Raw genomic sequence first — 16,221 nt, 5'->3', positions numbered from 1 at the left:
AGCATATTTTCTTGCTTTCCGTATAGTATGAAAGACCATAATCAAAATCACACTTGGTCTTCATTTGTACCGATGAGGCGAGCATTCTTGGCTCTTGTATAGCATGAAAGACCACCAAGACTACGAAATGCGGACCAAGATTTGACTGTGCAAGACAAAGAATAAGACGCAGAATTGATGTCAAAGACCCAAGTGCGAATTGTTTGAATTTCATTTTTAGGCTGAAAGTGATGAAATAAAACTAGTACTTTATAATTTATTATCATACCGTATTTTTAAATTTTAAATTACAAAATTCATATTATGTATCGTCTTACTTGCAACTATATATACTGTAAAATACGTTTTAATTGCCGAGAAAGAAAAATCAAAGTGGCGCGGGTCCCGGAATCATAAGAACCTATTTTGGAATGAAAGTTGAAGGTTTGGAAAAAATCACAGGTGTTCTCCCGTTTCCTCAACCCTTATCATTGTAGTTAAACGATTTCCTTTTGTCTCCGCCAAGGGACTCTTGCTACTGCCTTCTGAGAAGACTCCCTGCCGTCCGAGCAGGTGAGAACAGTGATCTTGAATAAAAATTTCGTCACATAGAACTAAAGCAAGAAAAAATAAATTTCTCCCACGTCGGACAGTGGTATCAGTTATAAAAAGAAATAAGAAAACCTCAAAAGTGCCAAATATTCATTAAGATGCATATACAAATCCCCCGCTTGATCTGGCTAGTGATTAACGTGTAAGACTTCGGTACACGTGGTCCGGGTTTTTTAATTCCCAATGGGAGTGCATTTTGGCGTTCACCCAGTGTATTCACTATAGTGCTCTCAACCGGGTCGGGTCAACTCGGGTCGGGTCAGTCGGGTCAGCTCGGGTCGGGTTATTCGGGTCGGGTTGGCGGGTAGGGTCAATCGGGTCAGCTCGGGTCGGGTCATCGGGTGGGGTCGGGTCAGTCAATCATCAACCCGACCCGTTGAGAGCACTAATCAATAGTATGTGAGACAGGCGGATTAAAGGAAGAATGGGACGTTACGTTGCGATGTCGTAGAGTGTGGCTAATCAAATGCACTACAGTTCCTAGGAGCAGTGTTCGTAGGTTTCTTTAAGAAAATTTCCTTCAACTCACTCAAAATTTTCCCTAGTTTGCTGAGTGTCCAATACCTTTGACAGAAGTTATGTGAGAAGATTAATTTAACTATATTAAAGGAAGTGCCAAGCACTTTTATTAATTTGGTTTCTGCTTCTATTTTTTCTTTTTTCTTAAAAAAAAATACACCTAGTGGACAATGGGTGCAAATTATGCTACTTTGAATACACAGAGACAAACTGTTGCTACTATGTTGGTTTACTTCTGAAGATCAAAGAAAAATTTAAGCATTTATATTAGTCAATCAGTCAACGCATGAATTTCCCTGGATTTTAATGTTTTTATTCAAAAATTCCACTTTGCTAAATATACCTACAAGATTTCCCTAGATTAGGGAAATTTCCCTCAAACTACAAACACTGCCTAGGAGGTGACCAATGCATATCGTTCTTTCGCAACATCACAGGCCACTCATTACATCTCCAGGCAAAAGCATAGAGGAGAACTCATAATGTCGTCTTCAAATGCCATATATGCTTCCCTCAACATAGAGCGAACTTGTACCTAGGTATTCACGAAATCACTTGAAAAATGCATTGGTAGAAGTCAATTTAAAAAACAAAGAAAAAAGAATGTCTTGTTAGAAGTGAAATTGTTGAGTTGAGTTGATTTTAACGTCCCGTTCAGCAGCGAGGCTATATGAGACGTGGACCTTACTAAAATGAATTAGGTTTGTCCAAAAAAATTTTAATAGAGTTTGAGAAACAAATCATGCATTTCTAATTTTTATTCTCTGGCTGGATAGAACATACTTGCAGGGTACTATTGGACCATTACTGATCTAGATCTTTCAAACTTGGTAAACTGAGCATTAGAAAATCTGTTTTCTCTCGACGCAGTATTATTTATATTTAACCTTTAATCAAGAATTCATTTGTGCTCTCTAAATCATGTAATTATATTTCTCTAAATTTACATCTAATACTTGTCATGTATGGTAAGGAAAATATATTTAGCAATGGAACAATGAAAATATTGTTTCAACAATAAGATTATCACACATATGATTTTGCTTACTGTAGGTTTGTGTTGACAGCCAACAATATCTTGTGAATGTATACAGAGACAACATAGAGCCAATACTCACACAATTTGACTCTGCTCCTTTGTATCGAGTACATGGAATGAGTGTTCTCTTCTATATGGTACCCGCCTACATAATTTTATCCTTTGGCTTATTTTATTCACCTCACTCAGATTGGTTCAAAAATTTGACAGCTTTCACAGCCGGTGCATCAATTATGGTAAGTATATTTTTTCTAACATTTCATGATAATGGCTTTGTTGATATAAACAGCGTACATGAAAGTTTATATATCCTCATATGCATGTGCAACCTATGTCGCAACAGATTTATGTAAGTAACCAATTTATTATTAGTGTAGGCGCACCAGCTAAAAATTAGGGTCAATCTAAAACTAATTGGTATAAAGCTGGCTTTGGTCTTACTTGGTGCAGAATCCATCTAAGATTGACACATTAAAAGCCCATCTCTATCCAAGTTGAGATAATGTATATAGTGTGGTCCAAAGTTGCTGAAATTGCCATATAAAGTGCTTAAAATGCTATTGTAAAGAATAACTTTATACACTAAAAATATGACTCACATGAGGACTTTAATCCCTTCAAAGTGGAACACTGTACAGTTTTACATATACATTCCCTTCAAGTCACAGGTCTATTCACACATACAGGGTGGACAAAAATACGTAATGCAAGCAAAGAACTAGCAAAACACATTTTACCAAAGATATAAAACTAGTCTAAATACAATTTCGGTGAATTAACATGTTGGAAATATTTTGTAGTATGAGAGAAATGCACGCTCCTCAATGTGTAATTATGTGTGAGAACAACTACCGTACTAACTGAATTTGGTAAAGTAAAAATACGTAATAAGAAACTAATATCTGACTCTTTATAAATAAGCAGGCTGTCTGAATTTAACTGAAATAGGGCACAGAGTTCATTTCAAATAAATTTTATTACATACATAACCTAATGTACAAATTCACATTTTCTTGTCGACATCTTCATCTTCATTGTCACACAAATCGAGAGTATCAGCACTGCAAGGTGGTCCATTGTGACATTGAGTACATGATGATACACACTTCAGCCCATGCTTTCAGCATGAGTAGATATTTGTGCTGCATTGATATCTGGATGAAGATTTGCTATTGCAGCGAACTACCTTCAGGAGAGCCTCTTTCGCTGGTGCCAGTTCGGTTTGAATTGGGATGTAAGTGTTATTGTGAAGCATCTAGACTCATTTAGTTGGATAGAGGGCGCTGCAAGTAAGTGTTTTCCAAAGTACTATTTGTAGATATGTTAGTAAGTTATGGAAAATACTCACAAGGAAGCGTCACACAGTGGCTCCGCTGAGATCCGAACGAGACAATTGTGTTTGCAGTTGATATGTCATAACCAGATGAATTCCAAAGCTATACATGCCATCGGGAGGAATGTCGTGTCGTGAGTTACAACATATTTTGTAATGTAAGAACTAAAAAAGAATCTGGCAGAATAGTTTGAACCGAGTCATTGGTTCGGAAACGGTTGGGTAAGTGGGAAACTCGGCCAACACCTATCCCATCACTTTCAACGACAAACTTTTTGGGGTAAAAAACTTTCTCCCAGGATCCCCCGCAGGGTCCCAGACGGGGTCCAACTCAAAATTTCCAAATGGCAAGGGGCGTTAAGTGGCACATCATTTGAAAGCTGTTGTAAAATGAAAGAAAATGCAGCAAGTTTCGACTCTACCTCAACCCTGTCCGTCGGGTCATAGTGTAAACAAAAACTTAATTGAAAAGTCCATGGTCACCCCTATAAATCGGAAACGGTGAGAGAAATGTGAAAACAGGAAAGGAAGTGTGGCATTATTTTCAAAGGACAACGATTTAAGTGAAAACGTCTTGTCCCAGGGTCACCACATGGTCTCAGGTGGGGTCCATCTAAAAAGTTGCAAATGGCAAGAGAGGTAGGACATCGTTTGAAAGCTCTTGTTAAGTGAAAGAAGATGGAGCACATCTCGACTTTCTACGACAACCCTGTCCGTCGGGTCAAAATGTAAACAAAAGCTTAATTGAAAATCTGCGGCCACCTTGAACCCAAGATGGCTTCTTAAAACCTATATCGAAAGGATAAGCATACCAAACTGCTGAAGCTAGGAAAAAAATTGGCATTAATGTTGAATAGTAAGTGACTAAAATATGCAAAATATTCAAAAACGTGACATCTTGATTTCACTCTATGTATCGAACACATATCCAGCTCACACCACTGGTGTTGGAGAAGCGAACGTTTATGGTTAATAGTAGATATCCACAAAATATCGAAGAGTATAATCTGTAATCCAATATGGCTGTCAGCGTGAAAAATGAGTTTGTATATACGTATGACAAAATTAGAAAAATACCCGAAAGCATTCAACTTTTGTTTAACAGTATGAGTAGGAAGTGAGAGTTGTGTGTTCATCGCATATTCGTTATATTCAAGTAAATAATGTCGAGAGAACGGTGACGAACGTGCATTAAGAACAAAATATATATGTGTTGTTACCGAATGAAATAATAGTTGAAGTGAATCAAAATTCAATTGTTCTTTAGGCTTCCTATTATTTCTAGATACATAATAGAGACAAATAGAGGTTTAGACTTGTACTGTTATGAATGACATAGGTTTTAAGCTGCCATTTTGGATTCAAGGTGGCTATAGTTTTTCAATTAAGCTTTTGCTTGACCCGCCGCAATTTTGGACAGGGTTATCATAGAAAGTCGAGACTTGCTGCATTTTCTTTCATTTTACAACAGACTTCAAACGATGTGCCACTTAGCCCCCCTTGCCATTTACAAAATTTGAGTTGGACCCCGTCTGGGACACTGCGAGGACAATGGGGCAAACCTTTTTTTATCCGAAAAAGTATGTCCTTGAAAATGATGGGATAAGTATTGTTCGAGTTTTCCATTTACCCAACCGTTTCCGAACACATGATTCGGTTCAAACTATTCTTCCAGCTTTGTAGCTTTTATATTACAAAATATGCTGTAATTCACGACATTCCGCCCGGTGGCACTATAACTTTGGGATTCGTCTAGTTATAACATATCAAATGCAAAGACAATTGTCTCGTTCGGATCTCAGTGGAGCCACTGCGTGACCCTTCCTTGTCAGCATTCTCCGTAGGAGGCAGTCTTTCCGGAATAATTACTTCTTTGATCCGGCGATAACTCGCAAGTAACTCAAGCACCAAAGTTTGTTTAAAGATGTGTGAGAGTCTCCACATAAAGTATCAACAGTAATGGTATGCAGGTTCCAGCGACATCTGCAGGGTTTTCTGGACAAATCAGGAGTGAGCTACTTAACTCTCTAGCCTTGTGCGAACTTTGGAATTTGTTATATGTAGTAGGTTGTTCAACACCAAAAGGCACAGATGCGGCATCGCATACACTGCTGGCATGAATCGTCAGTATATGTAATGCAATAGCCGGTGTTATATTACTACATATTTCATCGACACTCACATGTGTGCGCTCTCTGCTCTTGGTTCCATATCTCTTTTGAACAAAGATATCAGACATATCAGGTCTGAAGTGGTATACTAGCAGAATCAAGATATCTGTATCATCAGCAACCACATTGACAATATCAAAATTACCCAAGGCGGCATGTTTCAGAGCAGTTTGGACAATTAGGCAGTCGATATCTCCAGTAGAATGTGGAATTTCATCACCATCTAATGTAAGTGTCTAAGAAATTAGTACGATAAATCTGTGTTTGTTTGTTTATTGGATAAAATGTTTCATGGCTGATGCAGATGTCAAAGAAAGCACATCTGGAGCATAACTATATCATTTACATCTTTTTTGTTCATGATTTTTCGTACTCGGGAAATCATATCCATCAAATACAATGGAAACTCCACATTGGGACGCCGACATTACGAATAAGCGTTATTTATTGACAATTTCATCCATTCGTATCTCTGAACTTTCTTCGTCCAGCGAACTCGAAGAAGTACACCTCCACCGTCCAAAACGAACTTAACCCTACCTTTTGGTTAAGGACACCGTGAGACAACCTTTGTAATCACTGTGGCAAAACTTCCTTTGTCTGGCCTCCGCATGAATCCGTCTTTGAACAATGATGTTGGCATAGAGATAAGCCCATAGAAAAGCAGGACTCCTTTGATTAAAATTAAGAATACATTGAACAATACAGTCGGGTCTATTTGAATAGACTTCCTTCCCACTTTAATTCGGTTTACATTCTGTGACAGTGTCTTCGTTTGATTCTTTTTCTTTAAAGTCACATCTGCCAACGATACATTATCCAGTTCCTACTATTTTAGCGTCGTCACAGTGCACTCTGAATTACCTGTAGCACTAATACCAGAAGTTATGATCCTCAATACAATACTTTCAGTGTCAAACGGATTGTGAACTTCAAACCAATCAGTGAGTTTACTGAGATCATCGTAATCCTTTCTAATCCTTGATACTCCCATTTCAATATGCAGTTCCGATGCTTTGACACTTACACCAGAAAATGAGCAAACTGTAAATCCATAGATGATTATTTTCTGAAACACTATGATCCCTGGTTAATCCGCCCTGGCTTTAGAGAACATTCATCATTCATTGCTCAATGACTAAATCTGTCCAGAGTCCAGCCCACATTCAATTCGAGCATCGAACTATGTGAAAGACGTGTTCTGCATTTTTTTAAGCCATGAATGTGTTTCATGCAGCTCTGTCATCATTTAGAGATAGAGATGGTCACATTTAGCGTATTGATTCTAAGAGGTTCAGCATATTTTCGACAGCTGCGAGGTGAAGACGCCAACTTCCAGTTATTTCTGTGCGAATGAATATCTTCACTATTTTTATGTACTCAAAGCACTGAATCCACAATTTTTTTGTTTGCAATATTGTAGATAGGTGTTCCATCTCTCTTCGAAGTTCATCTTGTAGTTTGAGGTGTGTGGCCCATTCACTGGCAGCATTCGGAGTACATTCATGAGATTCTAGCTTGTTGCATAGGTCTTTCAGATTGTTCAGGTCTTCATCTGAGTTAAATGGAACAGCTTGTGGTTCAAAGGACAGTCTCAACGTGCTCATTCGTACTTCCAGTCAAAACTGTTGACTTACACATCTCGCCACTGTCAGTGATAGCTTTATCTTTGTCTAGTGCCGATAAAAGCACCGGTTAAAAGTACCGAATCCTGTTTATACTCAAGACTTTTTGTCAGGAATTATTCTATTTAGCAATAATTCATTAAAGCAGCTTCAGTTAGGAAATGAGCTTTCAATTCTCAGATGCTGGGACATAGTTCCCATGAAATGCTTCTTCAAGTCCAGAACCATAATCGTTCCAATCCTACTGATGAAGCTCATAAACATGTGAAATCCACCTAAACGACAATGTTAATTTTCTTTTTCAAGACTATATTCACCGCTTTTATCCACAATGGGTGATCAAAAGTTACACATAGAACTTCAACATTGAGCTGACGAGTTGGGTTCTCGATATATTTAAGAGTAGAATATATACAAGTCTTATCGCTTACTGTCTGGTAACTGAATGAGGTTTTACTGGAGTTGCCATTGCTATTTTTCCCATGCCATGGAACTTTTTTCTTCCGTCCAAGATGTTGATACTGTGATCAACGTTGTCTGCAGCCCATTGAATAAAATGTTCAGGATAGAGCTTTTTCAAGATGTTGTCGCCACTATCAGAAGCTACTACCGATGTTTGTAAAGCATGACTTCACTGTAAAGCACTGAAAATCCGAGTTGGAACAGTTCTTCTCTCAGCCAGCGAGTTCCATATACATGATTCATTTGATTCCGACACCAAGTATTGTTGGGAGTGATCATAGATCTAGGTCTGGAAGCATAAATGATCACATGCCCAAGTGACGCCTGTTTCGTCGCAGGAGAACTAGGTGCTACAGCAATGTTTGCAATGTTGTAGGAAATGATGACTTGCCCATATTTTGATTTCGCGAGCGCTCACGAATCTCTGCCTTTATAATCTTTGCAGTTAATGTCACTATTCGAATTTTCTCATCGTCATCATTTTTGTGAGCATGTTCGTACCAATTCCTTTGGATCAAATACTTCACCATGTCACGCTAACATACAACTTCTGGCTTACCAGGAACAGTAATAAAATACAGATAACATTTTATAGGGTTCCTAGCGTGTTATATAAGTTTTTTCTTAATCATTTCATAGAAAAAAATTTCCCAGCTAGATTTTTCATTTTATCATGTAGCTCTGTTACTGTCATAAATTTCCAGTCTGATTTATTTTTCAGCCACTCACACAAAAAATGAATGCTTCGTCTTTTTCGTTATTAACTTTCTACCCAAGAAAAGAACGGGACATTTCTTTCTAATTGGGCGTCTAGCAAACTTATTTAATTCAGCACAGTAAGTTGAAATAAACGTATGTTCACTTAAGTTAGTAGTCAAAATTAAAACAAGAAAATTTCGTTATTTACATCAGTAAAATGCATTTATTACATGATTCATTACCATGCATCAAACGTTGGTTCGAAACATTTCATACTTTTGGTTTATCTTACTAGTATACTCAGAAACGCAATAAACCAATAAAATAATTTGTGAGATACTTTATGCTAAACTTCTTTTTAAGAATATGTGCATTTTTAACAGTTTACGTAACTTATTTATATTTTTCTTTTTCCACTCTATCATTTATAGACTGCAGCATACATAACTGGCGGCAGTCTCCTTTGGATGACAGAGAAGAAACACAGAATTCCAGATGACCCTTTATTCTCATCAATATTTTGGACATGTAATTTTCTTACCTTCATAGTTCCTAACATGGTACTCTTTAGAATATTTTACACAGAAACACTATCAAATAAACATTCAAACGAGAACAATCTTAACGACAATATTGTTAAGAAAGTCAAGTAGAAGGTAATTATGTCCATGATTACTACACATAAATGATTTGTCAGTTAAAAAGAAAGTTTGTCCAAAGCAAACACTTATTATTAAAACTCTGTGTTACAGTTTCGATAATATACCATTGCCTTCATCAGATAGTGTCTTCATTCAGATATGTTATCAAACGCCTTGCTTTCATCAGACATATTATTAGACATATTGCCTTAATCAGACACAATATCAAACATATCGTCTTCATCATATACAGGATGACTGGTAATTTGATGCTTTCCTTGCAAGGGAATATTCTACAAGTACTTTCGAACATTTTCACCTATATGAATCGGGGTCGCAAATCAATAGTGTCTGAATAATATGCACATGTGTGATTTCTTTGAAATTTGCCTTCTAACGAGATTTGCGTAAGAAATTTTTACCCAGACCCACTTCTACACATCGGAGAGCGATGAAATTTTAAACGTGTAATCCTCCGTACCTATGTAGGTCGAATGGTTATGTACAGCTCGTAACTATACATGTTGTTTTGTTATAGATCCAAACGTGAAGTAAAGTGTAGTGGTTCAAAATCCATTACTGCACCTCAGAAAGCAGCATGGCAACATCGCAGAAGTATTTACCCCTAAGAAATGACTGCATGATTGGGAAGAGGTAGAATGAAGATGGTTGTCGGTAAAGAGAAAACGCGAACTATGACGGATACCATATCCAAGGTCGTGCCTCTGTCTGGGATACATTCGAGCAGTGAGCGAGTACGTTGTTTTCCCGAAGGCGGACAATTTTTGTCAGCATGTCATGCTCTGGTATTTCATGGAGCAGTGAGGCATAGTATATTCTGGTAATTGTAGTACCCTTTGCCTGGAAAGTAAATAGTAATACCCTGTGCTGATCCCAAAAAAAAAGTGATCATCACTTTAGTCGGCCAGAGGTGAACACGGACTTCCTTTGGTGGTGGTACGTCGGCACGCTATCATTGGTTTGACTAGGTTTTCTTCGCTTCCACCAGGTGAAGGCCGAGATGGTATCTTCTAGAAGGCCAGGGCTAGTTCCTTTCCAAATCCAAGGTCTATCTAAAAGACCGATGTGACCACGGAGTTGGGGTCCGAATCCTTCCTTGAGTAATTCCCTTGCATAAATACATAAATAAATAATTTTTCACAAGCTTTTGTTAGTGCTACAGTACTAATTGTGTTATTTTGTTATGATATCCAAGCTTTACATTTTTACCTTTGTAAATTCTTATAACATTAGGTTGTTATTGTAGCAATTGGTGCGGCAAAAATCGTAATTTTGTTTGAGTTATTAGAGCGATGTATTCGATTACTATTTCTTTACTTCGCTCTTCCTTTATTTATTTATGGAAGAGAATGACTGAAGGAAGGGTTCGGATCTCCAAGTCCGGGGTCACATCGATCTTTTAGGCAGGTTAAGATCTTGAAAGGAACTAGTCCTGGCCTTCTGGAAGGTACCATCCCGGCCTTTGCCTGATGGGACTTAAGAAAAACAGGGAAAATTTAGTCAAACCAATGACACTGTGCCGTCGTACCACAACCAAAAGAAGTCTGTGGGGGTATTAGTTCTTGCTTTCCAGGAAAAGAGTACCACATTTACCAGGATACACTATGCCTCACTGCTCCTTGCGTTGCGAGATAACCGGAAATATCAAAGCATGACATGCTGACAAAAAGTGTAAGCCTTCAGGAAAACAACGGAATTGCTCGAATGGTACTCAGACCCTGGATATGATATCCGTCATAGTTCGCGTTTTCTCTTGACCAACAACCATCTTCATTGCACATCTTCCCAACCATGTAGTCATTTCCTAGAAGTAAGTACCTGTACGATGTTGTCAAGCTGCTTTCTGAGGTGCAGTAATGGATTTTGAACCACTATACCTTACTCACGTTCCGTATAATTACGAGCTGTACATAACCACACGAACTACATAGGTACACAGAATTACACATGTAAAATTTCATCGCTCTACGGTGTCTGAAAATGGGTCAGGGTAAAAGTTTCTTACGCAAATCTAGTTAGAAGGGAAATTAAAAAAAAATCGCATAGGTGCAAATTACTCAGAAACTACTGATTTGCGACCCCCGCTTCATATAGGTGAAAATGTTCGAAAGTACTTGTGGAATATTCACTTGCAGGGAAGACATCAAATTACCAGTCACCGTGTATATTATAGGAAATATTGCCTTCATCATACGTGTTGTTGGTCTTATTTTTATTACACATATTGCCTTAATCAGACACAATATCAAACATATCGCCTTTATGATATATATTATGGGAAATATTGTTTTCATCATATGTATATTATTGAACATATTGTTTTCATCAGATATATTATTAGATACATTGCCCTTATCAGGCACAATGTCAAATATATCTCCTTCATCGTACATATTACCGGAAATATTGCCTTTATCATACATATTATGGGACATATAGTTTTCATCAGGCATATTATTAGACACATTGCCTTAATCATACACAATATCAGATATACTGTTTTCGTCAGACATATTATCGGACATGTCTTCATTAGAAATATTGGCAGAGTCGTTCTGAAGCGTGATTAGCGCCATACTAAAGAGTTTAATTAACATACCTTTCCTGTCTTTAGTATGACGCTAATCATACGTCTAAAGCACTCTGCATAAGGCCCATTGTCTTTATCGAACTGATAAAGTGATGGAGTAATGACATTGTTAATAATAAGTGGTTTACATTGGTCAAATTTTATTTTTTAAATTATGCATAATTCCATACAGAGTGCAGAACATACTTGCTACATAATTTGTCAGTATAGAACATAATTTTCTCAATGTAAGCATATATGCATTATAGTCAGTGTTAACACAAGTAATAGAACATTGGTAAAATTAACTAGCCGATAACGGTTCATTAAAATCTAGTGTTCTTAAATTGTTTGTTATATTTAGATAAAACAATACAGTTATGAAGTTGTAAGAGAGGTAAAAATGTAGTAGAAAATGCAAATAATGTTGCAAGGGTATTATAGTTCATTTGTGATAGGTTGGTGACAATGCTTATGAAATATTGCACTGTACCAATTGTAAATCTCATCTCACTGGTTTATATACTGTGTTTGGATGTCGTGCTTAGACACCAAGTTGTATAATGACGTAAAGTTAATAATTGTGGATTTATACAAAATTAGCTAATAATTAGTCTTACATTTTACAAAACAACAACAGCACAGCAATTTAGGAAGTTTTTACACTCTCAAAAATTTTGATAAAAATGTGTCAAATGGAGAAAATAGTTAAATACCCTAACAGCACAAGATGTGCTAGGCATATGCCATTTAGGTGTCCCAGCTACTTTTTAGGTACCCGACACTTGGCACATATGATATTCATGTGTTAAATGTGTACTTCAGCTACCTACAGTTTTAGGTACTCGTTACACCTAATTGATATTTGCAACTATGTACCACAAATATATAGCATTTATATACCTGGCTCAGTTTCGCACTCTAACAGTCATTTGTTTTCATGTCGTCACTTGGGACATATATCTGTCATGTTTTAGGTACGCCCTTTAGGTATACTGTTTCAAATACCCTAACAGCACAAGATGTGCTAAGCATGTGCCATTTAGGTGGTCTAAGTTCATCTTCCACATTTGATGCTTCTTTTCCTAGGCTATTGTGTACTAGAAGCAACAAACGCATCAACTTTATTAGATGGCAACTGTCACCGATTATTTGAAAGTGAATATGGAAGAACCATAAAATAAAGTAAATAGACACTCGTCAATTGGTTATAAAATTACATGGCGAGCAGATTTTATCTGATCCCAAACGGTTATCGTCGAATATACGCGGTTAAAAGAGGAGCACTCTGGTTTGCCAAATTCAAAAGACCTAACAATTTATCCCTCTACAAGCGAAATTTTCTTCATTGCCTCCGTGGTCAAGTCGGAAAAGCACGCGGCTAGTAATCCAAAGGTTTTGTGGTTCGCGCTTACCCTGGGATATAATTTTCTTTTACTTGTTTAAAGTGTTGTTTAGACTCACCTTGATGTAAACACATTACGCAAATATTCGATATAACATATTTTCGGTGAGTAATTTTGTGGTTCATTGACGCTTACGGCATGGGGAACATACCTAGAATATGTATTGGGCACGTTTCCCAGGTACATATCAGGCATGTGCCTAGGGACGGACATAGATTGTGACTATCACTTGTAACTCATGTAATTTCTCTCTGAGATACATAAGGCACATACTGGACACATTTCCATGAACCTGAGTGAACATAATAGGCATATGCCTGCTATGTAATTGTGCTGTTTGGGTAGTGGTACACTATTTTGACTTCCCTTTCGTAGAGGCTGATAACATAAAAGTGAACAAACAGCAATTTATATGTACTTTGAACATTTGCAATATTTTTTATCTGTTTTGTAAGTTTGAATTTTTTTAAACTTTGAAAGAATTATACTTTTATACTCATTAAGTGATGAATATTTCAAACGTTTTAGAAGCACGGAAGACACTTTTGAAGCTATTGTTATTGAAGTAGATTTCCAAGCAAGATTGTGTGAATAATTATGCAATAATGGCCCAGCATAACCATTTTAGCGTAATATCTAACCTAATGTGGAACTGCAAATTATGTGCACTTGTAAATCTATCATACCAGCGATACATAGCTCAACTTGCATGGAACCAAGTGATAAGAAGAAGCAAAATGCTTTTAACATATAAAGAGAAATGCACACTAATCAATCATCTTGAAACAAACTAATCTATCCTAATACATGCTATCATAAATTACGCTTTCTTATCCTAAAAAGAAGAGGTAAGAGCTAGGATTTGTCGACATAAGTCTACAAGGCGTTAGAAGCTTGAGAGACAATGAGGTTAGGTTTCATCAGAGACTATATATCAAATATATACATGTTGAGAGCATCATAGGAAACCCTATTATCTCAATGATGATAAATATATATATATATAAAAATGTAAATGTTTATTGATTTACTTTACAGAGGAAGATGAATGTTTATAGATTATGATAGTATTCTTATGGTAAGCTGGTGGTAATACTTATGAAATATTGTACTGTCCCAACTATAAACATCAAAGATAGTCGGGTTTATATACTGTATTGGGGTGACGTTCTTAGATACCAAATTGTATAATGTAAAGTAAATAATTGTGGACTTTGTTTTTTATAAAACAATAAAATGTAAACTGAAAATTCAAGATTCAAGGTTTATATTTCATTTCCTAATTTCTTAATTAAGATTAAAGGTCTTAATAATAACAATAATAATTTATCCTTTTTCTTTCGTAATCCATGTTTCTTCCCTTCTGTTTGTTCACTCCGATATACTTTTCCAATTTCAAGATCGTTGTCATTTCACTGTTAATTGACAATAATTCATGAATCTTTAAGCTCTGAATATGTGAAAGCTTCTCTTTCTTAATACAAAAGAGAAAAGAAGTGAAATATACTCGAATCAAAACGTAATCCTAGGAAATTTCCTGACATCCTTTTTCATGTGGCGAAGCTGGAAAACTTCCATAATTATTTTAATAGTTATTTTAATAAGCAATCTACAAGAAATAGTTGATTATTTATTATATCACGGCATTAAGAAATAAGATAAATAAATAAATGTAGTTACTTCGTTACAAAATAAATCAATAAATGTATAATTTTGCCCTCGGAACGAAGAAATCATGCCTTCCTAGAATAACTTCCATTAACCTTCTCTACGTTAAGTATGGTTATACACCAATAAAAAACTTGAGAATCTTTGCAATAAAGATTTTTTTTTAATTTCAATCGTTCGTTATACCTGATCATGAATCTTGACAGCAAAGTTTGATGATCGAAGAAGAGAGAATGGCTACCACAAAGTGGGATCCGGATTTGTTGAAAACAGAGGGAAATTGAATTGCTCAAACCGGGCTTGGAACCTCACTATCCGAAAAGGTTATATTTGGTAAAAAAAAAATTGAAAATAAAAAAAAACGATGGAGAGTATTGGGCAAAATCTGCTTTTCGATACAATATGCCTGAATATGTAGGAAAAGAAGACAAGGCCCAGCTCTACATAACAAAATTAGAACTTTTGTCGTACGATATATATTCGCATTGGTTTAAATAATCTGTAATATCTGCTTTACTATCATAAAGATGGATTGGTCCTTATTATTCGGTTGTAAATGGCAAACAGGAGCTCGAATATTTTGGATATAACAATATAAAATATCCTATCATTTGATGGTTAGCGTTTGTATTGAGAAGATGTGCCTATTTTTGAGGTAACAATATACATGCTTAAATAAACTTTCCTTAGTTAGATAGAATCATATGTAAAATGTGTTTGCGGCTATGTCGTATAGAGACGGGATAATTCTAGTAATAATAGTATAAGAAGAAAAAGAAGAAGAGTAATTGAAACAATTGAAACTGAGCAGAGGCACCAGCTCCTCAGCAAACGAAAAATGGTTTAATATTAAGAAGAACAGTAGGATAAAAGGTAATTGGTGTCCCTTCAAACCAGGAAAAAAGAGAAGACAAAATAAGAAAAAGAACGTGGACTTCCCGGATCGGGTCAGAAATTTAGAATCAGAGGTACTACTGCCCACAAAGTACGTTATTATCTGAACTGAAAAAGTGAAATAATTATACAGGTTGGCCCAATAAAACTTCCCATTTTTTCATCGGCTATAGCTGTCAATGAAGGGGCGAGAGAAGTAGAGTCGCCGCTTCCCCTCACCACTCTTCTTCTGTTTTCGGCCGTCATTATGGTTTGGTCAGAAGCTGCTTGTCGAAATGCTTTTCGAAGTGTGTGTTCACTTTTACAATGAGAGCCGAAAGAGGTTTTCACTTAAAGTTTGCAATTGCAAGCAATGAAAATATTTCTGATCAGGAGGCAAGTCTTGCAGTTGGTCGAGAATTTCCGAACAATGAGTTTAGCGTTGAATATTGAATTTGGTCAACCTAAAAGTGCTCCCACGCCTGAGAGTATTGAAGGTGTGAGACAGTTTGTTGCAAGTGTCATTCAGTTGTTCCATCTCACCTAAAATTCAACACCATTCTTATTCCATTGTTTTGTGCTAGTTTTATGTCTGTTTTATGTT

The sequence above is a fragment of the Thermobia domestica genome, chromosome 12 (genome assembly GCF_964235325.1).
Source record: "Thermobia domestica chromosome 12, izTheDome1.hap1.1, whole genome shotgun sequence".
NCBI classification, from domain to species: domain Eukaryota; kingdom Metazoa; phylum Arthropoda; class Insecta; order Zygentoma; family Lepismatidae; genus Thermobia; species Thermobia domestica.
The sequence above is the reverse complement of the archived record's forward strand: the minus strand, read 5'-3'. Positions refer to the sequence as shown.